We start from the raw sequence: 25,884 nt of genomic DNA, 5'->3' as shown, positions 1-25,884 counted from the left end.
GGAAAGAAATAGAGGTAAAATTTTGGAAACACCTACTATGCGCTGGGCACATCATTGCAGTGTCTTATTTAACTCTCAAGGACACCTTGGATACAGATGTTAATGTTCTCTTTTTAGAGATGTGGAATCTGAGGATCAGAAAGGTTAAGCGATGGGTCTAAGATCGCACAGCTCATAGGTAGCTGATACAGGATTTGAATCCGTGCAGTTAGATACCTTTATATGCAAAGCTCCGTCTACTCTAAAACCAGGACCCAGTGGTCCGGGGGACCTCCCGGTCGTCCACCATTCCTGCAAGCTCCCAGGGGCTCCCCTCCCAATGTCTCTGCTGCCGTCTAAGTGCCTGTGAGTCTGAGTGAGCTGCTTCTGCTCCATCCCTCAGACACACTGATGCAATGCAGCCGCTTCTGTTGGGTAAGATATCCACTCACACCAAGTATCTTGTGGGTTTAGCAACTTGACTGATGGTCAGGTTTGGGGGTGTGATCACAAGCCCACAAGCCGCAGCTCTTTCCTCCTTCCCCGCCCCTCCCAATCTTGCCCCTTGCCGCTCATCCAACCGGCTCGGGATCCAGGCACTCTGTCCACGTTGGAGATGAGAACGTGCCAAGGAATACAGGGTAGCCTTCCCTTGCTGGGTTCCCAAACAGACTCAAAAGAATGAAAACCGTCCTGTCCTTGAGAAAAGCAACTAATGGGCTATTTGTCCAAACTGCCAAGGGTGTTCTCACCCATACCCTACAGCATAAGGTCCTGACAAACTTTTCCTTTCCAGAGACTGGCTGTTCTACCTGGAATCAGGGATTGCCTCGCTTGGTGGAGAAAGTGGGATGCAATATTGAGACACTTATATTAACAATTTTTTGTTGTATATCTGAAAATCAAATTCAGCCGGATATCCTGTATCTTATCCAGCAGTCCTAAGACAGAGGCCTAAGAAGGGTAGGTTAACTTCATGGAGGTATTTTGCATGGAGGGTGGACTTCGAAACTCAGAATTTGATAGGATTCGATTGTGCTATGTTACATAACCATTGGGAGGGAAAGAGTTTCTTAAATCGTTTGAATTCATATTCTGTGAATTCACCATTTTAAAAGTAATAAAATTATGGCACTAATTGGAAACACAGCTATCATAATATCCGAGTACATTTTTAAGTAAGCTGGGAACATGTCATTTCAAAATGCTGTACGCATCAATCAAAATGAGAAAAGAACTCGACATCCAGGAAGTGCCCTGCAAAGGCAAAGAGAAGAAAAAGGTGAAAAAACCCAAATAGGGCAGATTCTTCTGCCTTAGAGCTCGCCTCAGCTTTTGGCACCCTACAAAGCCGACTTTCCATTCTCTGGTGCCAGCCTGCCTCACCTGCGGGACACGGGGCAGCCCTATCGGCTACTGAAGTGAAAATGGAAGCAGAGCTGCCCTGGGAATATGCTCAGTACCTACCTGTTGACTGTGGCTGCACGAACCACATCAAGAAGGCTCACGCTTCGCAGACAGAAGAGCCAGCGTCTAATGCATGGCAGTGATCAGCAAACTAGTAAATGGTACAAGCTTTGTGTTTCTGTTTCCAATTTCCTGATGCGGGGCTGGACCCACGCAGCATGACCCTCACTTGCGTTTCCTTTTTGGTTTCCAAAGCGAATGGTTTTTCCCATTAGGTTTATAAAAGTAATGCACGCTCATTATGAAAATATAGAATGTTCAAAAAACATGGGGCGCCTGGCGGGCTCACTGGGTGGAGTGTGTGACTCTTGGTCTCGGGATTGTGAGTTTGAGCCCCATGTTGGGTGCAGAGATAACTTAAAATAAAACCTTTCTTTCTTTTTTTTTTTTTAAAGATTTTATTTATTTATTCAACAGAGAGAGAGACAGCCAGCGAGAGAGGGAACACAAGCAGGGGGAGTGGGAGAGGAAGAAGCAGGCTCATAGCGGAAGAGCCTGATGTGGGGCTCGATCCCATAATGCCGGGATCACGCCCTGAGCCGAAGGCAGACGCTCAACCGCTGTGCCACCCAGGCGCCCCAAAACCTTTCTTTCTAAAAAGGAATGTTCAAAAAAAAAAATTCACAAGATCTAGCTTGGTAAATTCCCACTTCTCAAGCCACTTTTAACCTCAGATGCATTTCTTTCCAATCTTTTTATTTTAATTAATTAATTTATTTATTTATTTATGATGTGTTAGTCACCATACTCCCAATCTTTTTAAAATGCTCTTTTGTATAGTATGTACACATCGTGTTCTGCTTTTCTTTTCTTTTCTTTTTGCGCACTGTTTAGAACTCTTTTTAAACATCTCAAATGGCCACAGCATATTGGGAGTTAACGGTGAGATTAACAAAGAAATGTATAACGAATTGTTGAAAACAAGATAACAGGCTCAAAATGGAGTCACTTAAGCTAAGCCCCGCAACATGAAGCTGAAACTTAACTTAAGCCTCACATCACTAAACTGAGACTTTTAATTATGGTTTTGACTCTCCCAGAAATAGAATCTTAAGCCAGTCCATCAGGAATCGCCTGATCCACACCAGCCAGATAATCCGCCATCCTCTAAATGAAAGTGACCTTGGGATAGCCAACCCGATTCTGTGTCCAGCCTCATTTCCTTGCTCCGACTCGCTTCTGCCCACGAGTCTTTCGTTTTGTGCAGCTCCTTGGAGCTCCGTTCTGTCTGCTAGATTGGATGCGGCCTGATTCATGGAACCTTGAATAGAGCCAATAAGACCTTTAAAATTTCCTCAGTTGAATTTTGTTTTTTAACAGTCCTCTTACGGAGGATCCACTTTTCCCACAAATAAGTGTGCATTCATATGAAAGACACTTCATCCAACTTTTATTCTGATAACATCTCCTGTTGTAGGCGGCAGACATTGTCATAAGCTCTTGAAGGGGTTGCCTTTCCTATAGATTCCAAAACACACAAGAAAATGAACACTCTTCCTTAGGCTTCTGGAAATAGGCAATATCATTTTTTTTTAAAGGTAAGAGTTTACCATTCCTTTTTTTTTAAAATGATTTTATTTATTTATTTGACAGAGAGAGACAGCCAGCGAGAGAGGGAACACAAGCAGGGGGAGTGGGAGAGGAAGAAGCAGGCTCCTAGCGGAGGAGCCTGATGTGGGGCTCGATCCCATAACGCCGGGATCACGCCCTGAGCCGAAGGTAGACGCTTAAGGACTGCGCCACCCAGGTGCCCCAGGCACTATCATTTTTATGTCCCCACTCTTGGGATGGGAATCTAGCTTCATTGCCTAAAAAAATAAGATAGCCACAAGTTCCTATTTATGCACAAATATAAATGTATAAATATGTTCATAATAGTGTTCTTTATAATTTCGAAAGTATAAAATAAAACTCACCTAAATGTTCAGCATTAAGGGGGTTGGCTACGTAAATCACAAAACATGTAAACAATCCTCTCAGTAACAGAGAATTACTCAGCCACCAAAAGCAAAAGTTATGAAGAACCTGTATCGATGTTAATTTTTGATTTTTAGGGGAGCTCTACGCCCAGCATGGGACATGAACCTGCCACTCTGACATCAGGAGCTGCATGGCTGCTCTAGGGAGCCAGCGAGGGGCCCGTCCTGATGGTAATTTTTTAAAAACCTGAATACCTAAGTTTCTGTAAGCAAGCATTTAGATTTTATATGCACATGAAAAGGGACTGGAGCCTAATTTAAGAATTACAGTAGCCAAGTGATGAGGTGGTAGGTGCCTTTCGTCTTTGAGTTTCTTAGATTCTGGGTTGTCTCAATTGCCTTTCTTGGGGCGCCTGGGTGGCTCAGTCGGTTAAGCATCTGACTTTGGCTTGGGTCATGATCCCAGGGTCCTGGGATCAAGTCCCACATTGGGATCCCTGCTCAGAGGAGAGTCTGCTTCTCCCTCTGCCTCTGTCCACCTCTGACTTGTGCGCGTTCGCGCACTCTCTCTCTCTCAAATAAATAAAATCTTTAAAATAATAATAATAATAAATTGCCTTTTTTATTTGTAGTAATCCTGCTTTTGCTTGTTTTCTCTGCTTGCCTTCTGGTTGTCGGGTCAAAGCATTAAGCGGCCAGACCCCTGGGTAAGCACCCCAGCCTTCTCACTGTCACCCACATTAAGTACATTCAAGCCTCAACCCCCCCCGGGGGGGTGCGCTTTGCCAATTGCAGAGCGCTGTTTGCTCTCGCGCAAACTATTTAGTCCGGTTATCATTAGAAAATGTATTTGCACAGACCTGGCTGTTGCAGCTCCTAAGATTGACTCTTGCTAATATGACATGGAAAAGGAAGGAGCACGGACATTGAAGAGTTGGAGATGAGCCCTGGCCTCTGCAGGTTCATCGTGGATGGAGGAGGGCGGCCGCTCTGCCAGCACATACCCTTTGATTTAGGACTCTGGGGAGATCCCCATCGTAAGGGAGATCTGCTCTCTTTTCTTTCCTATGCTTGCCACGGGGCTGCAAAGTATGTAGGCAACTCACAATGGGGTGGTGGAGAATTGGAAGCAGCCGGGAAGAGCGAAGATCCCCATGGAGAGACCAAATGTACTGGAGATCCAGGGAAGATGGGTCAACAACCCAAATTAATATATCCCGAAAGAAAGCCGAGCTTGGGCTGGACATACGTCAGTGTTTTTACACCACTGGGTTATTCCCGTCTTTGAGGCCCAGTCCGGAAGTCATGTTTTGCAGTTGGGAAGCCTGGTGGTCCGAAGTGGCCCTTCACAACATGGAACAGAAATGCAGACAGAGACTAAGAAGAAAAGGCCCAGTTCTGGAATCAGAGCTCCATCAGATGGGCCAAAATCCTGTGTAGGGTTTGGAGAGGGAATGTGGTATAGTAAAAAAAAAAAAACAAAGCAGTGGAGCCTGAGAGGTGGGCCTTTGAATTCCAGCCCCCCCACCCCCGGCCCCATGGCAGCCTGCATCATTGCTCCCCTGCCCCGTCTGAAGCTTACACGGGGGCACCAGCCGCCCTGGCTGCAGGCCCTTGGCTGGGTCTCTGGCTTCCCAAGCCCCTGACCTTGCTCGGAGGGCGGGACCAGCTTTGCTCAATGAGAAGTGAGCAAAAGTGATACAGCCTGCCACTCTCCGGCTGAAACTCTAAGAGAAAGCTGTCTTGCTCTTTCCTCTTGGCCACGAGAACACCTCCGCCCAGATCAGCTATCCCCCCAGCCTCTGGTTGTGGACCACATGGAGCCACACCCAATTCTGCCGAGGCGTAGCGGGGGTGAGAAACGGAACTTTGTGGTTCTAAGGGACCGATCTTGGTGTGATTTTGTTGCCAAAGACCTATCTTAAAAATGCCAGCCCCTTAAGCCCGTTTCTTCATCTCTGACAAAGCCCTTAACAGGCCTGTTTCATGTCGCTCTTTTGAGAAGCGAATGGAGTGATGGTGGGAGCACATTTGACCAAAAACCATGGAGAAATAAAGGGTGATACCATCCCCCGGACGCGGGGTTCTGGCGATTGAAAGAGAGGGCCAGTGGCCGGAGTTCAAACGGTTTCTGTTTTGTTTTCTCCTGAATTGTAATTTCTCTGTCTCCTTGGAAAATATTGATCTAGAAACGAAACACTGAAAACCCATGTGTTTTTTTGATGTGTTGGAGAAATGCAATCTTCCTGAGGGAAAAGGCGGTCACTGTGGTTGCAATGGCCCTCTCTTTGCTAGCCTGAGCCTGACCTCTCTCCAGTGAGAAATTGCACAAGACTTGCAGGCCTTCCACCCAGATTTATTTTTCACAAACAGCCCAGCTAGGAAAACCTGCTTACGTTGCACAGCACTGCTTCTGCAAAGGGCAGCTGAGGCTCCCTTGCTTACAGGAGGCGCGAGGCTGTGCCCCGAAGACCCGAGACGTGTGCCTGCACAGTGTTGGCGGCTGGCGCCTCCCTGTCCGGCCCCTTGGCTTTAACATAGTTTTGTCTTCCTTACCTCTTGCCTGTGCCGGGGGGGGGGGGGGGGATCTTGTTTTAGGACTGGGCTCTCCCCGGAGAGACGTAGCTATTAGATTCTTCTTTTTTTTTTTTTTTTTTAAGATTTTATTTATTTATTTGACAGATAGAGACAGCCAGCGAGAGAGGGAACACAAGCAGGGGGAGTGGGAGAGGAAGAAGCAGGCTCCTAGTGGAGGAGCCTGATGTGGGGCTCGATCCCATAGCGCCGGGATCACGCCCTGAGCCGAAGGCAGACACTTAACCGCTGTGCCACCCAGGCGCCCTGCTGCTAGATTCTTCTTCCTAAACCCCAGTCCGATCAGAGTCATAGGACCAAAATCTTTGCTCACTCCCCATTGTCCATCAACGTCTCCACTTCCTCCCCTGAGTCTTGGGGATTCTCTGACACTCTTTTCTCTGACAGTCTTTTCTAATCTCTGATCATATGTGATTTCTCAACCGTGAAATCTATTTAGCCCTCAAACTTCCTTTTAATAAATTTTATAATTATGGTCAAAAATTTGGAAATTAAAGAAAATTTTGGAGGAAACAGGAAAACAGAAACGTGACCGCACCTCAGGAGAGAATCACTAAGGTGTAGTGCACTCTTCCCCTGCCATGGATAAGGACTGAACAGAATGATATCCTCAGGGTTGGCAGAAAAGCAAGAAGTAAAAACAATCAGGGAGAGTGGTACCTTGGAAGACAACAGGGAAGTAAAAGATTGTAAGCCATCAAAATTGAGAATTGTCCATATTCCTTGGGGCGGTGATTCCACTTCTCAGAATTTATTCCATGGAAATAATAGCAGAAATATGCAAAAGTATCGCTTTGAGAAACCTCACTGCACCATTGTTTTTAATTGCATTAAAAAAAATTGGAAACAACCTAACGGTCCATCAGCTGGGAATTCGTTTCATCAATTATGAAACATCCATCCAATGAAATACTATGAAGTCATTAACAAGAAGATAAGTACAGTTTGGATATGTAGTATGATCCAGACTGCGGTACCGAAATCTTTTAAAAACGTGTATTATTTTTCCTTACCTAAAGCCAATTTTAAGGTCCCTTGCCTTGATTATTGTCACAAACAGAAAAGATTACATATGCATAGAAAAATTTTTTGGCATGAGGCATAGCAATGATTGATGGTGGTTATCTCCCAGGGATGAAATTGAGAGATATTCTTTTTCTAATCTGTACGCTCCTGTATTTTGTAATAATAAATAAAACACGAGAGTCCCATGCTAGAATAACAATAACAAAAATCCTTGCCTGGGACTGTTTGAGTGGGATAATTTATAGGTTTTTCAGAGGCCTTCCATAAAAAAATAAAAGCCTCTTCGTAAACAAAACTGCAGACTTAAAACCGCATCTAGAAATGAGGGTTCACTGGATAAGTTAAAACCAGTGAAATCCACAACTACGCTCCAATGAAAAAATAGAATAAATAAAAACAATGAAGTCCTAAGCAAACTAAAATTAAAAAAAAATTAAAAGACAATGAAATCCTAAGTGGACCCTGAAAAGTATGTGTAAATGCTTCTGGGAACTCTGTGAATCTGAGTTGTTACGAGTCTGGTGGCCTGTGAAGGGGGCAGGGCTAAATGCCTGCTCTCACTGCCCCTTCCCTGCCCCCAACCCCCCTACTCCGGGCTCTCCCTTCCAGGCACAGGTTCTACTTGCCTAAAGCATTAACCCCGTTATGGTCAATCCCCCTCAATCATTGCACACGTGGACAAGAATTTGCATCAGATGCTTGGAAGGTAAACAGCTTTGCCGCAGCTCCCCGCACCCCTGCGAAACCAGGCAGGCGGGGAGTGGTGTGGCCTTTCTCAAGAGGCCTTATCACTAATGGCAGGGCCTTCTCACTGCAGGCCGTGGTCATCTGCGATTGCTCAAACGTCCAACATCAGAGTGCCAGCCACAGAGACTTCAAAACACAGGGCCATCGGGAACAGCAACCTCACGCAGGACGCCCTGCTCTGAGCCTCGCATCTGTCAACCTCTCACCCAGGTTCCAGAGTTCAAACACGAAGCTTCCCGTGTGCTCCCGAGTCCGGACAAGAGATGTAATGTTCACCCCCAACTCTGCGAGAGCTCAGACTATTATTTTCTACAGTGATGATCTTTTCTCAGTTGTCCTCCACCCCTCAGGCCCCGGGTCCCTCCTTCAACGAAGCATTGGCTCAAAGGACAAAACGCAGCACTCACGGCAGCCACTTTTGCAGATGCTGTGGACTGAAGGGGCGGTGGGCTCCGTTTCCAGCGCTCGCTAAAAACCGAAGAAAGAGCAGAGATGAGCCGCAAACCGACTTTCCGAGGCTTGTCTGGCGTGACCAGAAGCTGCAAAATTAATGAATGGCATTTTCTCAAGGGAGCTGCTGAGAAGCCCTTTCAAGTTCCTGGTTGTTTGGCGTTCACAGATGCCAAGCAGGGCTCAGCCCCGGCCCTCGGAGGTTTCCTTCCCACAAACTGGAAGGGCAGCGTGATTTAGGACGGTCGGCAGGGGGGAGTGGTAAGCCCGACCTGCCCCTTAAACAAATAAACAAAACCAGCCCACAGCTTGGGTGCCTGGGGCCTTTGGCACCTGGTAGATCCAAGGTGGGGGGCGGTCCCAAGGGGCAGAAAGGGACTCTTCGCTAGCACATGCTGAGATGACAAGACGTTTGTTTTTGTTTAAAGTTGCTCTGAAAGGAAAGAGGTTTTGTTTGTTTGTTTTTGTGTTTTTTGGTTTTGTTTTGTTTTTGCTTTTGTTTTTGTTTTGTAGGGCTCTTGGAAGGTACTGGGGGTAGGATCTCAACCCACATCAACAGTCAGCTATTTCTCTTCGCACTCACTTCCTTCCGTGAGCACAGACCACAGATCCTTAATCAAAAACTCCTTCATCCGCCTGTTGCTCTTCTCATTGCAGAGCAGACGGCCCCCATGCAGAGGCCGACGTTTATCACCTCTCTGTTTGTTTGGAGTCCCCACGAATTCCTCAGAGCAACGCCCTTTGCAGAGGCAGAGTCGGGGTGAAAACTGCCCCAGGATATTTCTGACACTGGAGTCACTGCCTGGATGTCATGGGCTAAGTCCTAGAGGTGGGGTCTCGCGGGGAGGAAGGCTGAGTACAGATTCGGAGACTACTGCCACCAAGGGGTTGGCTTCGGTGTCTTGGGTAAATACCTCTGTTGTAGTATTTTTCAACGGGGTGACTGAGAGACTCTATACACACCCCCGTGGGGGTAAGGCTTTGTGTCTTGTGATTGACTCCTCACCGCAAAAGCTCTGAGAAGACCTGCAGAAAGGAAACCTGAGCCGCTCACTGGCTCCCCTGGTGTGTCCCAGGTACACTGGGTCGTACCCGGTTCAGCACAACCTGTACAGTTTCAATGAAGCACACTGAGCAAATGGTTGCTAGTGGAGTCCAGTGGCCTGCCTTCTTGGGCTTGCATTTTGCTTTCAGACATTAGGGGCTATATCATTGTTCTGCACCGGAGGGCCGCTGGCCCCTCATCTTCTACCGTGTGCTCCCAGTCCAGCCACTCGTGCCTGTGTGTGGGGCGGGGGGCAGTGCCTCTGTGTGTGTGTGGAGGGAGCCCCCACAACTTGGATAGAAAGAACCAACATTCACAGACTGGAGGTCACATAGACTTGCACCCCATTTCTTTGGTAAAAGTCCCCACGGAGCCTCCCCACCACTATAGGGAGCGTGTAGTGAACCTCGGTGAGCACTTTTTCTGCCTGCGTCTTCTTTCTGCGGCCGAGCTGGTCTAGCTCAGCAGGATGCGTGGTGGTCGCACCCGGGTGGTGAGCGATGTAAACTGGGGACTCACGGCTTTGCGGGCGCCCACCGGAGGTCGCAGTCCTGTCTGTCCTCTTGGTGAAAAGAGATCTCCCGCCGCCTGCCTTCAGAGACCAGAACCAGAACCTAGACTCGGGATCAGGGAATCAGGATCGAGAGTACCCATTGCCGAGCAGCACGCGGTGGCACTTAAAGTCATTGTCACTGCGCGTCCTCTCTGAAACGAGAAACAAACATCTAAAAATCGGCTTGGATTTTAGAGAAGAGTCGCTCCAACTTCACGTTCAAAGACCTGGACAGAGACAGGCAAACCTGCTCAGGGCACCTGCCTGTACACCTGGGAGTGAATCTCTGGGTCCTTCTCTCTAGGTCTGGTCCCTGCGTGACTGCCACTGTTTCCCGGTGGACAAAAGCCACACCATGTCTCTGCAGCCCTTGTGGACAGGAATATGGCCCCACTGGGCCCAGGAGCAGACTCAAGTCGGGTTACCGAGGAGCACCAGCTCTGCAGCGCCAGAATGTGGTATAAACACTCCTGTTTCCCCCTTCTAGGACCACGGAATATCTTGGTTATGAAAACAGGTACTAGCTAGGAAGATGGTAAAAAATAACGTATGATAAATGGGATTAAAGGAATGGAGTCAAGACTTAGACAGACCTGCCTTTTATTTCCAAGTTCAGAGGCTTATAAATCTGGAACCGTAAAACACCCCAAGCCTCAATTTTCTCAACTGTAAAATGGGTAATCTTTTATACGCGTTTCTCCTCTGGCTGCTGTAAGGCGTGAGATAAACATGTAAGCTCTCACCCAGGGCCTGTCACATGGTCCGTGTTTAATAAACGTAAACCACCGTACATGTGTTGCTCAGATACACACACAGTGGGTGTCGACACGTGCTTCTTTCTTTCTTTTTTTTTTTTTTAAGATTTTATTTATTTATGTGACAGAGAGACAGCCAGCGAGAGAGGAAACACAAGCAGGGGGAGTGGGAGAGGAAGAAGCAGGCTTCCAGCAGAGGAGCCCGATGTGGGACTCGATCCCCAAACGCCGGGATCACACCCTGAGCCGAAGGCAGACACTTAACGACTGCGCCACCCAGGCGCCCCGACACGTGCTTATTTCTATGCGTTTATAGGTAAGATCACGCTCACAGAAAGAGCCAAAGTCCTCCCTGCAGCCGTCTTACTAAGAAGTTTACACATAAAAGAGTCTTGATTGTCTGTTTTTCTGGAGATATTTTTGCATTTATAATTCACGAGTGGATGAAATGATCGTGTCTGCATTTTCCCTTGGGAAGCCAGAATTTAACTGGATGCTACGCTTCTTGACTCTGTTCGAATGACCCCCTGACTACGGTAGGATTGCCTCACAAGGAGACCAGCCGGGGTCAGCCCAGCAGAGCCCCAGCGAATCAGTGGCTCAGGTGACCTCGCCGGCCGCCAGCTGGAAGCAAGAGGGTGGCTCTGTTTGGCAAAGGCTTTCAGAGGCCGGGAGAGGAAGCCCGTGGCTTCTCTTCGGTTTGGGGATGTTGTTTGGAGCCGGTTGGAGGACACAGGGAGAGCTAATGGCCCAAGGAAGGCTTAGGCATCCCTTTGTTCCGGTTTATTTTAAGCCCCTTGAAGAGGCCCTTTATTGTTCCCCTTGCTCCCAGTACTTCAAAGCTGGAGGGTTTTTCCTGGGGACAGAGAGGAGGTTGCCCGGGTCCTAAGCCCCTGGAGGGAGGATGGAGTTGGTGAGGAACAGGGCTCAGGGATTGCTCGCTGAGAAGCAGTTAAAGGAGGGAGGAAGGAAGAAAAAAGAAGCAATTTGATCTTGTGCTTGGAGTTAAGAGATATTATCTGATACTTGAGTTCAAACACTTGGTAAAGAAAAAGGTGGTTTGTAATTCTGGAAACAAACCACCTAACACTTTCACGTGCAAAACAATCCTGGCGGGGGGTCGGGGGCTTGGTTCAAAGGGCGTTCCCAGGACCCCCCACTGAGGGGGAATGCGGTTTCGCTAGGTCTTTGGAATCTGCATTTTAATGTGAGCACCCCGGGAAGGTGATGCAGGGGACCCTTGACAAGCCTCCCCTGATACAATGAGAGAAATTCGGGGTCCTGGGGCACCACCGTTGCCTGGCCAAAGGCAGCTGCTGATTTTCGAGACTACCTTGCTCTGGATTCCTAACCCCCTGTGGCTCCTGGAAAATGCTCTCAGCGGTTAAAGGGAGATTGAACAAAGGAGGATAAAGGAGGAGTCAGACCCTTTCATCCCTCTTGGAAAAATAGCTCCAAGCACTCTGGCCGATTGACTAGCTGAAGTCAGGCCTGCAGTGTTAGCCCCGGGAAGGAGAAAACGGAGTTGGTCCCCAAAGGTCAACCACTCAGGGCACTGGCCCCAGCATCACTGAGAGCGCATCACCCCTGCGAGCCTGCAGTGCCCCCAGATGGAAATGGGCCTCCCCAGAGCAGCCCTCCCGCAGGAATAGCTGCTCCACGGGTCCAGGACCTTGCCTGAAGAGCCAGGTAGATGCATAGAGCCCAGGTGTCCATAAACAGCAAGAGCTCGAAATTTCAAGGAGAACTGCAAAGATTCAGGGTTTATGAAAACAAAAGCAGAGACGGGCTGCTCTCACGCTGAGGAAAGAGCTGCGTCTCCATAGATAGTATGAGGTTATATTTACATACGGATTGTACGAACTGAGTCACAGTTATAGACACCTTCAACGGACCCCCATGAGGCTTTGACAGAATTTTCACGGCACTACTCACTAGGGAAATGGCGAGACTCTTCTGGGACAAGCGGGTAGGGGCAATGTGTTTTCCAAGTGCTTTGCTGACCTGCTATGGTGTTTGGGAAGGAAAGGATTATGTGAGAAAATGCCTGGAAAATGTCTGGATTAAACTAAATGAAATGCAGTTCTCTGTTGCACAACTTCTCTTACAAATCTGTGGATTTGGCCACAAGACCCTTTGGCAAAGACCCCAGTTCAAAATTAGCGTCTCCTGAATACGTCCTGGGAAGGCTGGACCCCATGATTCTAAGCGTCCCCTTTGGCTCTTACAACCCACAGGCTGGCATAGAAGCGAGAAGGTGAGAAAACAGAAAATGGCCCTGCTTGTGCGGCAGGATGACAGATGGATACCTGAGAACTCCACCTATCGACATAAAACAATAAACGCTCCCAAAAATCCATACACACCATTCACAAAATAATTGCCTCTCCAGAGAACACAACAGAGAAAAGAAAATTGGCTTTACGTGTCCTCAAGAATCAAAATAAAAATCAGCCTGACTCATACTCATAGTCTACAAACTACAAGAAGAAATTGTGCTACCGTGTGAGAGAGAGACAAAAAAAAAGACAATAAATGGCAAGTCTCGCTGAAGGAGAAAATAAGCCTGGTGATCTTCTGTGACTTCTGTGTACCGAGCCTCAGGAACTCATACATGGTAACACCGGCAGAGATAGACCCCTGCGAATGAGGGGGCCACTCCTCGGAAGAGGGCAAATAACACCATTTCTCCTGCAGGAGCAGGACCTTGGGGGTTCCCGTGAAGTCAGAGAAGGGAGCCGAGATCAGGCATGAATGAGAATAACCTTCTTTCCCTTTTTTCCCCCCTTTTTCTTTTCCATTTTTCTTTTTCTCTTTATAGGCAATGATTTGGAAAACTCAGAATCCCTGTCAATAAAAAGGTGATAAATAGGGACCATTACATGTCAAATTTAGTAAAAATAAAATTGAGAGAAGTCAGCCTTAATGAAGCTAGAATTACTGCAGGGTTAATTTAAATTTAGAGAAAAAAAGAAAAATGCAGCCCTCATTTTGCCAGGGTGATGAAAATATTAGTTCTAGCCTGAAAATAGGCAAAGAACCTCTGATCTCTTCTTTACGTTATAATGTTAGCACATAGCAGAAATTTGACAACTGTTATGCCTCAAAAATGAAATCATATTTTACTGCAAGGGAGAAAAGCTATTTTCCTCAAAGAACACTTAATATCAATCTCAAAGCAGTAATCAGCATCATACTTAAAGCTGAGCTCTCAAGGATCACCAGTGAAAGATAAGACCAGGAGAAGATGCCCGTTATTACGGCCCGTCTCCAACGTGGTCTTAGACATTGACGCCAAGGCAGTGAGACATGTGAGAGAAACAACTTGCAAGAGAAATTGCTTATTGTTGAGAGACTGTAGCTATCAGAAATCCCAAGATAACCAACTGAAATTAGAAATAAAACTAAAGAAAAGAACATCTGATAAAGGACTGGTATCCAACATATACAAAGAACTCTTAAAACTCAACAATAAGAAAGCAAACAATCTTATGAAAAAAATGCACTGAAGACCGTAACAGACACCTCACCAGAAAAGATAGACAGATGGCAAATAAGCATATAAAAATATGCTCCCCGTCGCAAGTCAAATACTACTCCACGCCTATTAGAATAGCCCAAATCCAGGACACTGACAACTCCAAAAGTGGGCAAAGATGTGGAGCAACGGTGCTCTCATTCATTGCTGGTAGGGATGCAAAACGGTGCAGATGCTTTGGAAGACGGTCTGACAGTTTCTTACAAACTAAACATATTCTTACCATATAATCCAGCAGCTGTGCTCTTTCAGATTTGTCTGAAGGAGTTGAATACTTAAAGTCCATGCAAAAATGTGCACACAGATGTTTCCAGAGGCCTTATTCATAATTGCCCAAACTTGGAAGCAACCAGTAAGTCCTTTCGTAGGTGAATGGACATATCACTTGTGGTGCCTCCAGACAACGGAATGTTATTCAGTCCTAAAAAGAATGAGGTATCAAACCATGAAAAGACATGGAGGAAAGTTAAATTTGTATTGATAAGTGAAGGGAGACAATCTGAAAAGATTACATACTGTATGATTCCAACTATATCACATTCTGGAAAAGGCAAGAAAGCAGACAGCACAAAAGTCAGTGATTGTCAGGGATTGGGGGAGGGAGACACGAAGAGGGAGTGAACACAAGGGCAGGGAAATTATTCTATGTGTACTATCCCGGCAGATCCGTGTCACTGTCGCTAGGTTCAAACCCTGACAATGGACAACACCAAGAATGAACTCACATGTAAACTACGGACTTTGGGTGATACTAACGTATCAGTGTGGGAGGCGGATAGTGGGGGAAGGGAGGCATGTGTTGGGGCCGGGGTAGACGAGAACTCTCTGTACTTTCTGCTCAGTACTGCCGTAACCCTAAAACAGCTCTGAAACAGAATGTCCTTTTTTTAAAACAACTTGTGAGGGGCGCCTGAGTGCCACAGCGGTTAAGCGTCTGCCTTCGGCTCAGGGCGTGATCCCGGCGTTATGGGATCGAGCCCCACATCAGGCTCCTCCACTAGGAGCCTGCTTCTTCCTCTTCCGCTCCCCCTGCTTGTGTTCCCTCTCTTGCTGGCTGTCTCTCTCTCTGTCGAAAAAATAAATAAAATCTTAAAAAAAAACACAACAACTTGTGAGATGTAATTAATGAATGTGAACAAATTATCAACCTCCTTATTCTTTTTAAGTTTTGTTTATTTATTTTAAGTAATTTCTACATCCAATGTGGGGCTCAAACTCATAACCTCGAGACCAAGAGTCATATGCTCTTCTGACTGAGCCAGCCAGGCACCCCTCCTAACCTCTTTATTAATGGCAATACTTAGAAGGAGAAAGATCCACTGTATGTATGTTATCTATGTGTATATTATATACAACTGAGTATATTATATATACTCGTACAAATACATAGAGCATATATCCGGGAATAAGCTTGGCAAAAAAAAAAAAAAAAAGGAAGAATCCATTCAAGAAAAACAAAAGCAAACTATAAAAGACACCTAAAGATAAAAAACTGGAGAGGTTTGGAGAAAGTGGCCATGTTCCTGGAGGAAAAACTTATCAGAGTTGTAAATATGACATTTTTATCCCAAATTAACTGCAGGTCCAATGAAAGTCCACTAACTTTCTATTGGATTTTTTTAAAATATTGGAAGGTGATTTCAAAAATACTCCGAATTCAAAAATAATAGGTAGAAGAGGTAATCATTCTTTTAAAGATGAGTGATGAGGAAACCCTTAACACATATTATAAACCTAGAGTAATTGAAATAGAAACATATCTAAATAAAGGAGATGGCTCAGCCAGACAGGAGACACAGATCTGACATAAAAACACACCTCATAAATTAGTGGGGAAAGAATTATTTGATAAATAATGCTGAGAACAGGGGGAGCCACCTAAAATTTTTTTAAAAAGTGAAATTCAGTCCTTATCTGATGCAATGTAAAATAAACTTTTAAGTAATAAGTTGAAAAGCTTTCAAAATAAAAATTGAAAACTGTCATATATTTTCTTTATCTCCAGTTAGGAGAAGCTATCTTGGAACAAATGTGTGCAAGGATTTACAAATGTAAAGACTGAGACTTTCAGAATCAGAAAAAGTTAAATGCATTAAAAAAAAGAGAACTCTGCAAATGAACATAGATGACAGTCAGGATCTGATTTATAGCCTAAAATTATTTTAACATCTACTACAAAAAATTAGAACAAAGACACAAAGCATTCAGGAAAGAATGTTAGAGCCAAATTCAGGAACAAATAGGAGAAAATAGGAGAAAGGAAATCATGACGGCAAATATGCACATATTAATAATTTAAGGGGGGGAAGTTTGACAAACACATCTTTCTCTGAGAAACAGTTAACAAGGCAGAGAACACTAGACCATATTCATACCACGAGTGTAGGAATGTTGTCCATTTTTTTGCCCATTGCATCCTCAACACCTGAGAAAACGCCCAGAATGTAGTAGGTCCTTAATAAGTAATTTTTGAAGGAATGAAAATAGATATACCCCTGGAAAAAGACAACGAGAAGACCAAAGACAACAGAAGTGTACAAAATGAAGAAGAAAAATACAGAGCCGACAAGACGGGAAGGTTAAAACCTAAACTACTCCCTTAACTTTGAAAACCTTCATGAAGTAGAAAAGAATGTTTCTCAAAAGGAAGTCAGCAAGAAAAAAAAATCTTAAACTAATATCCACGGGAGACTTGCAGCAATTATGTCCAGGCGAGAAAATGGGGTTGGACAGCTCAACATGTGACAAGTATTTTAAAAATTTGAGAAGCCTCCAATATCCATGCAATGGAAACTGTTCCAAAATACATTTTCAAGAGTGTGTATGGAGGTGGGGGAAGGGAAGAATTCGTGATAAAGAATATATAGCATTATAAATATTAGTCATCTCATAGCTCATGCTTCAAATGTTTGGACTAGCATAAAATAAAAGTTGTGTGTTTTTTTTAAATGTGTCAAGAAATGCCATGAAGAGTGACGAGGGAAGTAACAAACTTGGGGAGCATTGGCCATGATGTTAGACGATCAGAGAAAGAGAAACAGGAGCTGCAGAACGGCAGCTGACCCTTCTTGAAGTCTTCATACACTCCTCATCCTTCGTTGGTGCCTTCTGTGCCTTGTCGCACTGAAAGGATAAATGCGATAGAGAGGAGAGCCGAACGCCCTCTCCACGCATGTCTTAAATGTCAACACCACTAGAGACTTAAGAATATTAAACAAGACCAAATTTGGAAACATGAAGCTAGAAGATAATACTCAGTGTCGACCAGAGTGATGGGAAATAGCACTCATGTACGATGCTCGTTTAAGGTAAATTTGAACACCTTTTGTAAAGGGCAATTTGGCAATATGCATCACGGGCCTTAACAATGTTCCTATCTATGGACCCCCAAATTCCACTTTTTGCAATAATGCCTTTTGTCCAGTAATACTGATGAGGGAACAGAAGGCAAGCTGAGGACAAAGCAGAAGCTGACACCCCCCCACACTGCCCCTAGCCCCCAGATGGCATCCATGTGACCTTCCTCAGGCACTCCCGGCTGCCCTAAAGCTAAGGAAAGGAAAAACAATAGTTAACTTACGGAGATCACAACCCTGCAAGTCTCCCTCAGTTTGCAAATGTCTTCGCGACCTACAAGAACAAAGCATTTCCATCGCTAACCTAGCTTCCGGAAGGAAATGTGGATACAATTAAATGTCCTTATAATCTGCAGCCCATTGACAGATACTTGAAGCAGACAGAGTATAATGTTCCTCCAGGAAGCTCCCAACCATCTTCATGTTAACGCCTTACTAAAGGGAAACACAACCTTAACTTGACAATGGCAAGGCCTCTGGTATCCTGTGAGTTTTCTTTAACATATGAAAGTATGTTTTCAATCTCGCTTTTTCCTTACCTCCCCCAACCCCATCGTATATAATCAGCCACCCCTCACAACCCGGGGCGCAGCTCTTTCTGCCCACGGGTCCTGTCCCCGAGCTTTCATAAACCACCATTTTGTACCAAAGACGCCTCAAGAATTCTTTCTTGGTCGTCGCTCCAGACTCCACCCCACTGAACCTCACCTGTATCCCAAACCCCATCAATACCATGTCTTAAAACAAACAAAGGTGCCCTCAGAGGCGCACGGAAGATAGTCACTGCAGCACTGCTTATACTCAGAAACATGGGATCATGCCTGACATTTTATTGATGTAAATGTATCAGAGTGTTTTCAATCACATTTTCTCATTTAATTCTCAAAAATCTCTTAGTTTAAAATTTATTATGCCCATTTCAAAATTTCAAAAATGATAAATAAGGAACTTACTTAAAATCCAAGACTTAATTGGAGCTGAAGCTCGGACTGAGTCCAGTCTTCTGAGGTCTGGTCCATGTCCTTTCTACATGATCACATGGCTTCTACCATGCTGGGGTCCTAGAGCTGAGTCTTGGAAATTACCTGGTTCACGCAAACCCCTAAGTCAGACGAGTGACTTGGGCTCGTAAGTCAGCCTGGCGAGCCAATGACTGAACATGGCCATTCTCTTCTAATACAATATTCTTAGGACCGCATTAAGTGTTTCTCTCAGAACATTAAGTATGGAATGATTTCTACTGGTGCCTGGGCCATAAAGAAAAGATCTGGGGGAAGCTCAGAGGCAGGGAAGATACTCCAGAATATTGTTTCTACAGATATCCAGCTCTGTCACTACTTTTCTCCACCAAAACCATGCAAAGGTTCTCTTCCCAATGTCCCCTGGGGCAGACACGTCCTCGTCTGTGCCCTGGCAAATCTTTTAACAGACTGGCAGAAACACTCCTCGGGAAATATGAAGTCAAGGATGGACAATTCCGTGAGACCAGTGAGTCTTAAACTTCTTTGTGTTAAAGAATCAACTGGAAGCTTTGTGGATAATGCAGATTCCAGGGCCTCGTCAGTAATGGTTCTGGCCCAGCGGCTTTGGAGGGAACCCAGAGATGTTTTAAACAGTTGGCCTGGCTCAACCAGAGGCAAAAAGTCTAAAGAGCGAACTGAAGCAATGTTTCATACTTCCTATTATTTCTTGACTTGCGATCATAATTTTAGGCAACTCTCCTGAGCCTGATGGGTGTGTCAGTCCAGCCATTAGGACTATTCTTTCCATGTCTTCAGTGCATTTTAAAACATTGTTCTGGCTTATACTTTTTCCAAGACCTAGACTTGGTCGATTTACTGATGCTCTCTGTAACAGCTGACTTTACCACACTCTTTCCTTCAGTTTGGTGTTTGGAGGAGAAATTACATTACATTCCCGTATCGGCCATTCGCTCATGCCACAGGCAATTCATTTATTCAACACGTGTTGAATGGCAGCTCCCAGTGGTGCAGAAACTATATTATAGGGCTTAAATGGACTTTCTTTGCAGGGCACTAAGATTCGTGTGTCTCCTGACCGGTACAGCACCACCTACTCTTCTGGTGGCATGGCCCCCTTCATGGGTGTGTGACCAGTGCCGTCTCACAGGTCCCCATGAAGGCCCGGGGTTTGGTTTGGTGCTCTGCTGTCATTGTCTTAAAATGCGTAATGCCTTTTGAAGAAGAGGCTCTGCTTTCTCTTTCCATTGGACCCTGAAAATTCTACAGCCGACCCTGCAAATTCCATAGCAGATCCTGCTGGTTATAGTCAGAGGGTTACATGTCAGATATTCAAGAAGTGAAATTACTTCTGGGGCTCCTGGTATGTAGCTCTGGTGGCTGGCGGCGTGGCACTAGGACTGCTCAGCCTGGGCTGACATATACTGTGTCTTCCTGGCTGCACGTAACAATTCTTCTCTTGTTTGGGTGGTAATGAGCAAAACTACTTTTATTTTGGGCAATCTTAATTGAAGATAGGAAAGTAAGTCCTTGGAGTGGAAAGAGCTCAGGGGACAGGTCAGATGTCTAGCTCTTCCACTCCACACCACTTCTATCTCTACTGTTTTAGCCCATGAAGGTCAGAGCTTCATTAGCGAACAGTGCTCTTGAATATAAGATAGAGTGCGGCTTGGTACCATGTAGACACGGCCGCATTCTCTGATTGCTTGGCTGTAGGTAGATCGACCTCCCAATGCAGCTTAAACAACGAGCAGAGCACCTCCAAAACCCAAAAGAAGTTACAGGCAGCCCAGCCCTGAGAGGTTCTGGGATCAATATTTAAGAAGCAATCAGGGACCAGGAGACCACTCTCCAGCTCTGTCTGGGGAGCCATCGGCTCCCTGTTCCCTGATTTTTGCTGTGTGCCACTCCGTTTCTCTTTCTCCCTGAGGACTAGCTCTTTCTGTCCCACTTGCACATGGCAGAATTGCAGCCAACCAGGGCACAGTTTCTCATGACCCCGCAGCTCACCTGCCCTGCATGAATTACGCAGAGCTTTGAGGTGCCGATTCTAAACCTCCAAGAGAGGAACGCAGATTGGTGCTCAGATCGCGAGTTGCTGTCTCAGCCTGGCCACGGTGCTCACGTGAGTCACCAGATCCACGACCCACTCAGAAGGGCTCACAGGAGCAGGCTCTACAGGAAGGAGCTGGATGAGAAGTCTGCCCAGTGGAGTCACATGCTACCTGGGGTCACAAAGGAAGGGTGTGATCAATGGGAAGTTCTGGAAGGCGGGTAGGCTTTGGGGAGGGTGGGCTATGGGTGGAGCCTGCTGCCACGTATAATTTACAACCGATGTGTAGGTTGGGGGTTGGGCAATGAGTTCCCATGTGCTCATGGAGGTGGTACTTGCAAATAAAGAAGCTAATTCGCTACAAGAGATCATGACTCAATGGTACTTCATCATGAGCTGAGGATTATGATTAGTAAGAATTTAAGGTACATTAAGACAGAAACCTTACTTTTTATCTGGATGATGGGTACGCAGGTGTTTGTCTTATTGACAGCTTTCAACCTGCATATGTGTCTCTCACACACACACACACACACACACACACACACACACACACACACTGCCCTGAGGTTAGCCAGTGCTATTCATTCCCCAAGGGAAGACCAATTCGGAATTTCCTGAGTGACTGAGACTCTGACCTGGCCATCTGAGGAGTAGCTCAGGGCTTCAGTGACCCAGCTAGGGTGTCCATCTGGTTGACCTGGGGTGGTGACCAGCAAGTCTCCAGGGTGAGCTTTCACTGCAGCCCAGGAAGCATTGCTTAGGAAGACGCTTCTCGACGGGGGAGTCTGCCCTCCCTCATTCTTCCCTTGGTGGCCCATGGTTCCTTTCTCCCTTGTCTCTTTCGAGGGAAAGCTGCATTCCTCACATTCACATTTGGATCACTCCTGCCCAGAATTAGGTCATCCTGATAAGTTCGTTGAAACTTCCTTCATGTAACCCATGTACCCCTAGTCACATGCTTTCTGACAGAACAGGGGTGCTCTTACCTCAGGATGACAAGTGAATGTTCGGGAAGGGAGGAAAGGGGACAACAAAGACAGATGTCAGATCTCCAGCCTCCCCTCTGCTTTGTCCCTTGCTCCCCTGACTCACAGTTTAAACCGTGTTCTGTGGCATGGAATGAGATGGATAAGGAAAGGCGCTGGAATGAGGCAGGGGTGGGGGCAGGAAAGTCACAGGAGACGGAGGCTCCAGCCCACGGTCAGCCCATCATCCATATGGAGAAGCCTGCACAACTCCTGTCTCCTCCAGCCACCTGCACCGCGGCTGATTAGGGGAGCAGGAGAAGCAAGCACTTCATTCCCGAGAGTGGGGGCTCCAGGCAGGGGATGACAATTTGGGGACCAGAGTCAGGACAAGGGAAGCCTCAAGCACTGCTGTCCCACTGCTGATGGCCTCCCTTAGCTTGCTTTTCATCCCTCCTCGTGTTTCCTTCATCTTTCCATCAGACACTAGGACTGTAACATGGCATCGTGCCTGCCCCCAAATATTGGCAGTGGCTGTGCTGCTTAGTTCTGGGGGGTTCAAGCAGCTGGTGCGCTGCCAAAAGCTGCCAAAAGCCAGGTCCTCTCGCCCGCCACGAAGAAGCCCCATGGAAACATGCCGCATGATGACATTGCCCAGGACACAGTGCTGGTGGCTTCAGCCCGAGGACAGGCAGAGTGAGCGACTTTCGCCTGCACCCTGTCCCTGCATGTGCCCCAGGGCAAACCACACATTTCTTCATCCAAAGGCCATCAAGTCAGCAGACAGCTGTCATGGGTCTAGCACACAACAGCCTTCCAGCAGATGCTGATAGGGTGTCCACGCAAGCCTTGGAATGTTGAACAACTTGTGGGCCGTTCGTAGGAACTCATTTCTACAGAGGCCGTCAGGAAGCTGGTCCCTGGTTTCCTGGGGATTCCGGGAGGCAAGATTGCAAATCGTATGTCAATCGGCTGCTTTGGAAACTCCCATGACTTCAGAAAATAGAACACGTCCATGGGCAACACCATGTAGCACTCAGCGCTGACGTTAACCCAACATAATCCCAAGAGAAGATTCTAATATTGCTCTAATATTGAAACAGAATTAGAAGGAATAGGTAGACATCAGGCAACAGTTTTCATTTTCCTTTGAGTCTTCGCAAAACATCTAGGAATATTTCCTTAAGGGCAAGTAGCTAATTAGCCAAGCAACTAAGTAACTGACTTTGCCACTGCTCTGTCTGTGACGTCCGGGGCAACAGAAGCTCTGAACTGTCCCCCCACACCTTTACCCGCAGACCGTTGTGTTCCCTGCTGAGAATGCAGCTCTCCCCATATGTATCATTTAGGAACCCCTGCATCTTCCAAAGGGCCCCCTAGAACATGAGTTATTTGAGAACCTCAACTTTTTTTCTGGAAGTTTTATTCTGAAATCAGTGGTCTTACATTTTTTAAGTTAATTTTTCTCATTGATTCACTCCCCAAAGAGTTGAACTGATTGACGGTCTGTTTCTAATACCTGTAAGGCAGGTATTAGAAAATTGCGGTTTCTATAACGTGGGTGATAATCTTGCTTCTTGGCCCAGGATCCCACACTGGGCCCCAGATTGTGGACAGTGTCACAAGAAGGTGAACACGTTCGGTGGGGCTCCGTAATGCAGCCTGCCTTCTCCTCCCGTGGGTTGCCCCGGGAGCTTAGGGAGTCTGAGCTGATGGGGTGAGAGGTCCCGTGGTGCTGAGGCCCAGGATCCCCTCGCAATTTAAGAATTCAACAATAAGCACGTGCTCCGAGGTGCTAGCGAAAACCGGGGTCTCAAGGATATGGGGAACTCATGCAGAAGAAGTTGTCAAGAAAAGCTCTTCCTTGCGGCGAATTCCCATCTACCTGAGGCACCCTTTTCCTTCCGCTCGGCTGCAGACGGACTGACTGCTGCATCCAGGAAGGACTACTGTCGCGTTGGAAGGAAGCCGCTCTTTATCATTGTGTCCTTAAGAAGAGCGATGTCCTACCGTTTCCATGCAGGAGACACAGAATAAAGGGGGTGGGAGGTTTGAAGCTCATTTTTAGGCTTGCACGTCCCCCAATTCCAGCAGCTGTCTTGGCCCTTAGGTCCTTTTTTGTCCTATATATGTTCCCGAAGCCTTTCTGGGCTGTCCTGACCTTTTCGCCCCTCCTGGCCGTCATGCCCATTTGACCTTCGGTGACTCCGATGCTGGTAGTGGCCTGTAGCCTAACCTTGGGTAGCAATCAAGGGTCCCAGGAGGTAATTTTTTACAGGAAGAAAATGCAACAGTTGTCTTGCCTGGGGTGGAATGATGCAGTACCCAGGAAAATCTGGGACGCCATTCATCAGGGACTTTCGGGCCAAGGAAGAAACCGCTGAGGCCTCTGCCTTTTCACTTTGAATGTCATTGCAGGGAAATGTGTTGGTTCAGCGTTACCAGAACTCAGCTCTCAGGGTGGGGTGCTGGAAAACGCGCCAGGCTTGCTCAGGGGACCTGAGCTCGAACCCTGGTTCTGCCCACAGGACCTGCTACACGTGCAGAGTCCAGTGAGAAAATGTGGGCCTTGTTCACAAATTCTTCCTCTTTTTAAAAAGATTTTATTTATTTGAGAGAGCGCGCGCGCACATGCGTGAGCAGGGAGAGGAGCAGAAGGAAGGGGAGAAGGAAAGAATCGTAGGCAGACTCCTTGCTAAGTGCAGAGCTGGACGCAGGGCTCGATCTCATGACCCCAAGTCCCTGACCTGAGCCGAGACCAAGAGTCAGACACTTAACTGACTGAGCCACCCAGGCGCCCCCTGTCCTTTGTTCAGAAATTCTTAAAGCGTTTCGAGATGGGAAAAGCAGATCATTCGAACTGAGCACAGGGTTCTTTTGAGCTCAGGGCCCTGTGTGCCTGGACACGAAGGTCTGTCCTATGCCCTTGGTCCTGCAGGGTGTGTGACCTTGAGTAAGCCTATGCCTCAATTCTTCACCTGGAAACTGAGGGCATGGAAGGAAGAGAGCTTCCTGAGAAGTTCTCCACAATAAGGGGGGCCCCACAATGAGGGCAGGAGGGGCAGACAGGCCAGCACCCCGAGCAGCCTCAGGAAGAGAGGCATAGGATGGCATTCTTAGGGGTGGGGGAGCCCAGGAAATCACACCCTGAGTTAGGAACAACGGAGAGAGACCAGTGAGAGCAGGAGGAGACCAAGCAAGGCTGTAGACAGTGGAGTTGCCTCCGATCAGCTGCCGGGACAGAACGGACGACGGGAGCTTCACCAATAGGCATCTGTTGCTCACGGTTCTGGAGGCTGCAAAGTCCAATGTCAGGGTGCTGGCAGATTTGGTGTCTGGAAGGACCCTTTCCCTGGTTTGCGGAAGGCTGCCTCCTCGCTGTCCTCACAGGGCCGAGAGAGCCATCTCTGGTCCCTCTTTCTCTTCTTATAAGGACACTCGTCCCATCATTAGGGTTCCACCCTCATGACCTCATCTAAACTTAGTCGCTCCCAAAGGCTTCACCTCCTAACGCTGTCACAGTGGAGGTTAGAGCTGCAACATATGCTTAAGGGACACAAGCCTTCAGTCCATACCAGGAGCTTGGGTGTGCAGCCTCGACGAGATTCCTCACACTGACCCCCAGAAGACGCAGACAGCACACGCAGCACCCCCCCCCCAGAGAGGGGTGGTCCTGGGAGCCCCAAGCTCTGTGCGTCATGAGGGGGCAGGTGAGCTGTGGGCAGGCCGCCAGGCTGGAGTGGGATCGCCGAAAGCTGTCCTATCAATTTGTCTCCCAACCGGCCAATCAGATAAATCCCTCAACCTTCGCTGGAAGAATGGAGAGGGTCAAGAGAGGCAAGGATATTAAATCCGCGGAGCTCTCTTTATTGGGAAGGAAATCTCCGGGGCAGGCAATGTACCCCAAAGGGTGTTAAACAGCAATTGTCATGATGCCCATGTTTTTTCCCAAAGACCTTTTGTTTTCATGACCTGTTGGCACTTTTTCTCTGGAACACCTTGCTCCTCCCCATCTACCTGGAAGGCTCGGATTTATCCTTCAGGGCTCACTTTGGGTGCTGACACCCCTGGGGTTTACTGCATACAAAGCCTCTCGAGGAGCTCTGCATTCTCCTCGTGTTTTCTTCCGTGACATTCTTGAAGACATCATTCCATCTGCACACAGCGGGCAATTGATGAATGAATGAATGAGCTTAGAGGCCATCAAGGAGTTTGTTTTCCCAGCTAAAGCAGCAGAGGGCAAATTCCTCCCTCCTCCCCTTGTTGCTAGAGGGCAGGCAGGACACAGATGCACAGAACACGGAGACCCCAGATCCAGACAGAGACACAGACCAGACTCACAGGCCCGGAAACCCACCGCACTCCCTGCCACGACGCTCCCCCCTACCAGACAAGGAGTAACTAGGAGATTCACTATTTTCAGTGCTCTTTCAGGGGGTGACTGAAGACAGAA

Source organism: Ursus arctos, unplaced genomic scaffold, assembly GCF_023065955.2.
Source record: "Ursus arctos isolate Adak ecotype North America unplaced genomic scaffold, UrsArc2.0 scaffold_1, whole genome shotgun sequence".
NCBI classification, from domain to species: domain Eukaryota; kingdom Metazoa; phylum Chordata; class Mammalia; order Carnivora; family Ursidae; genus Ursus; species Ursus arctos.
Note: the sequence above shows the minus strand (reverse complement) of the source record.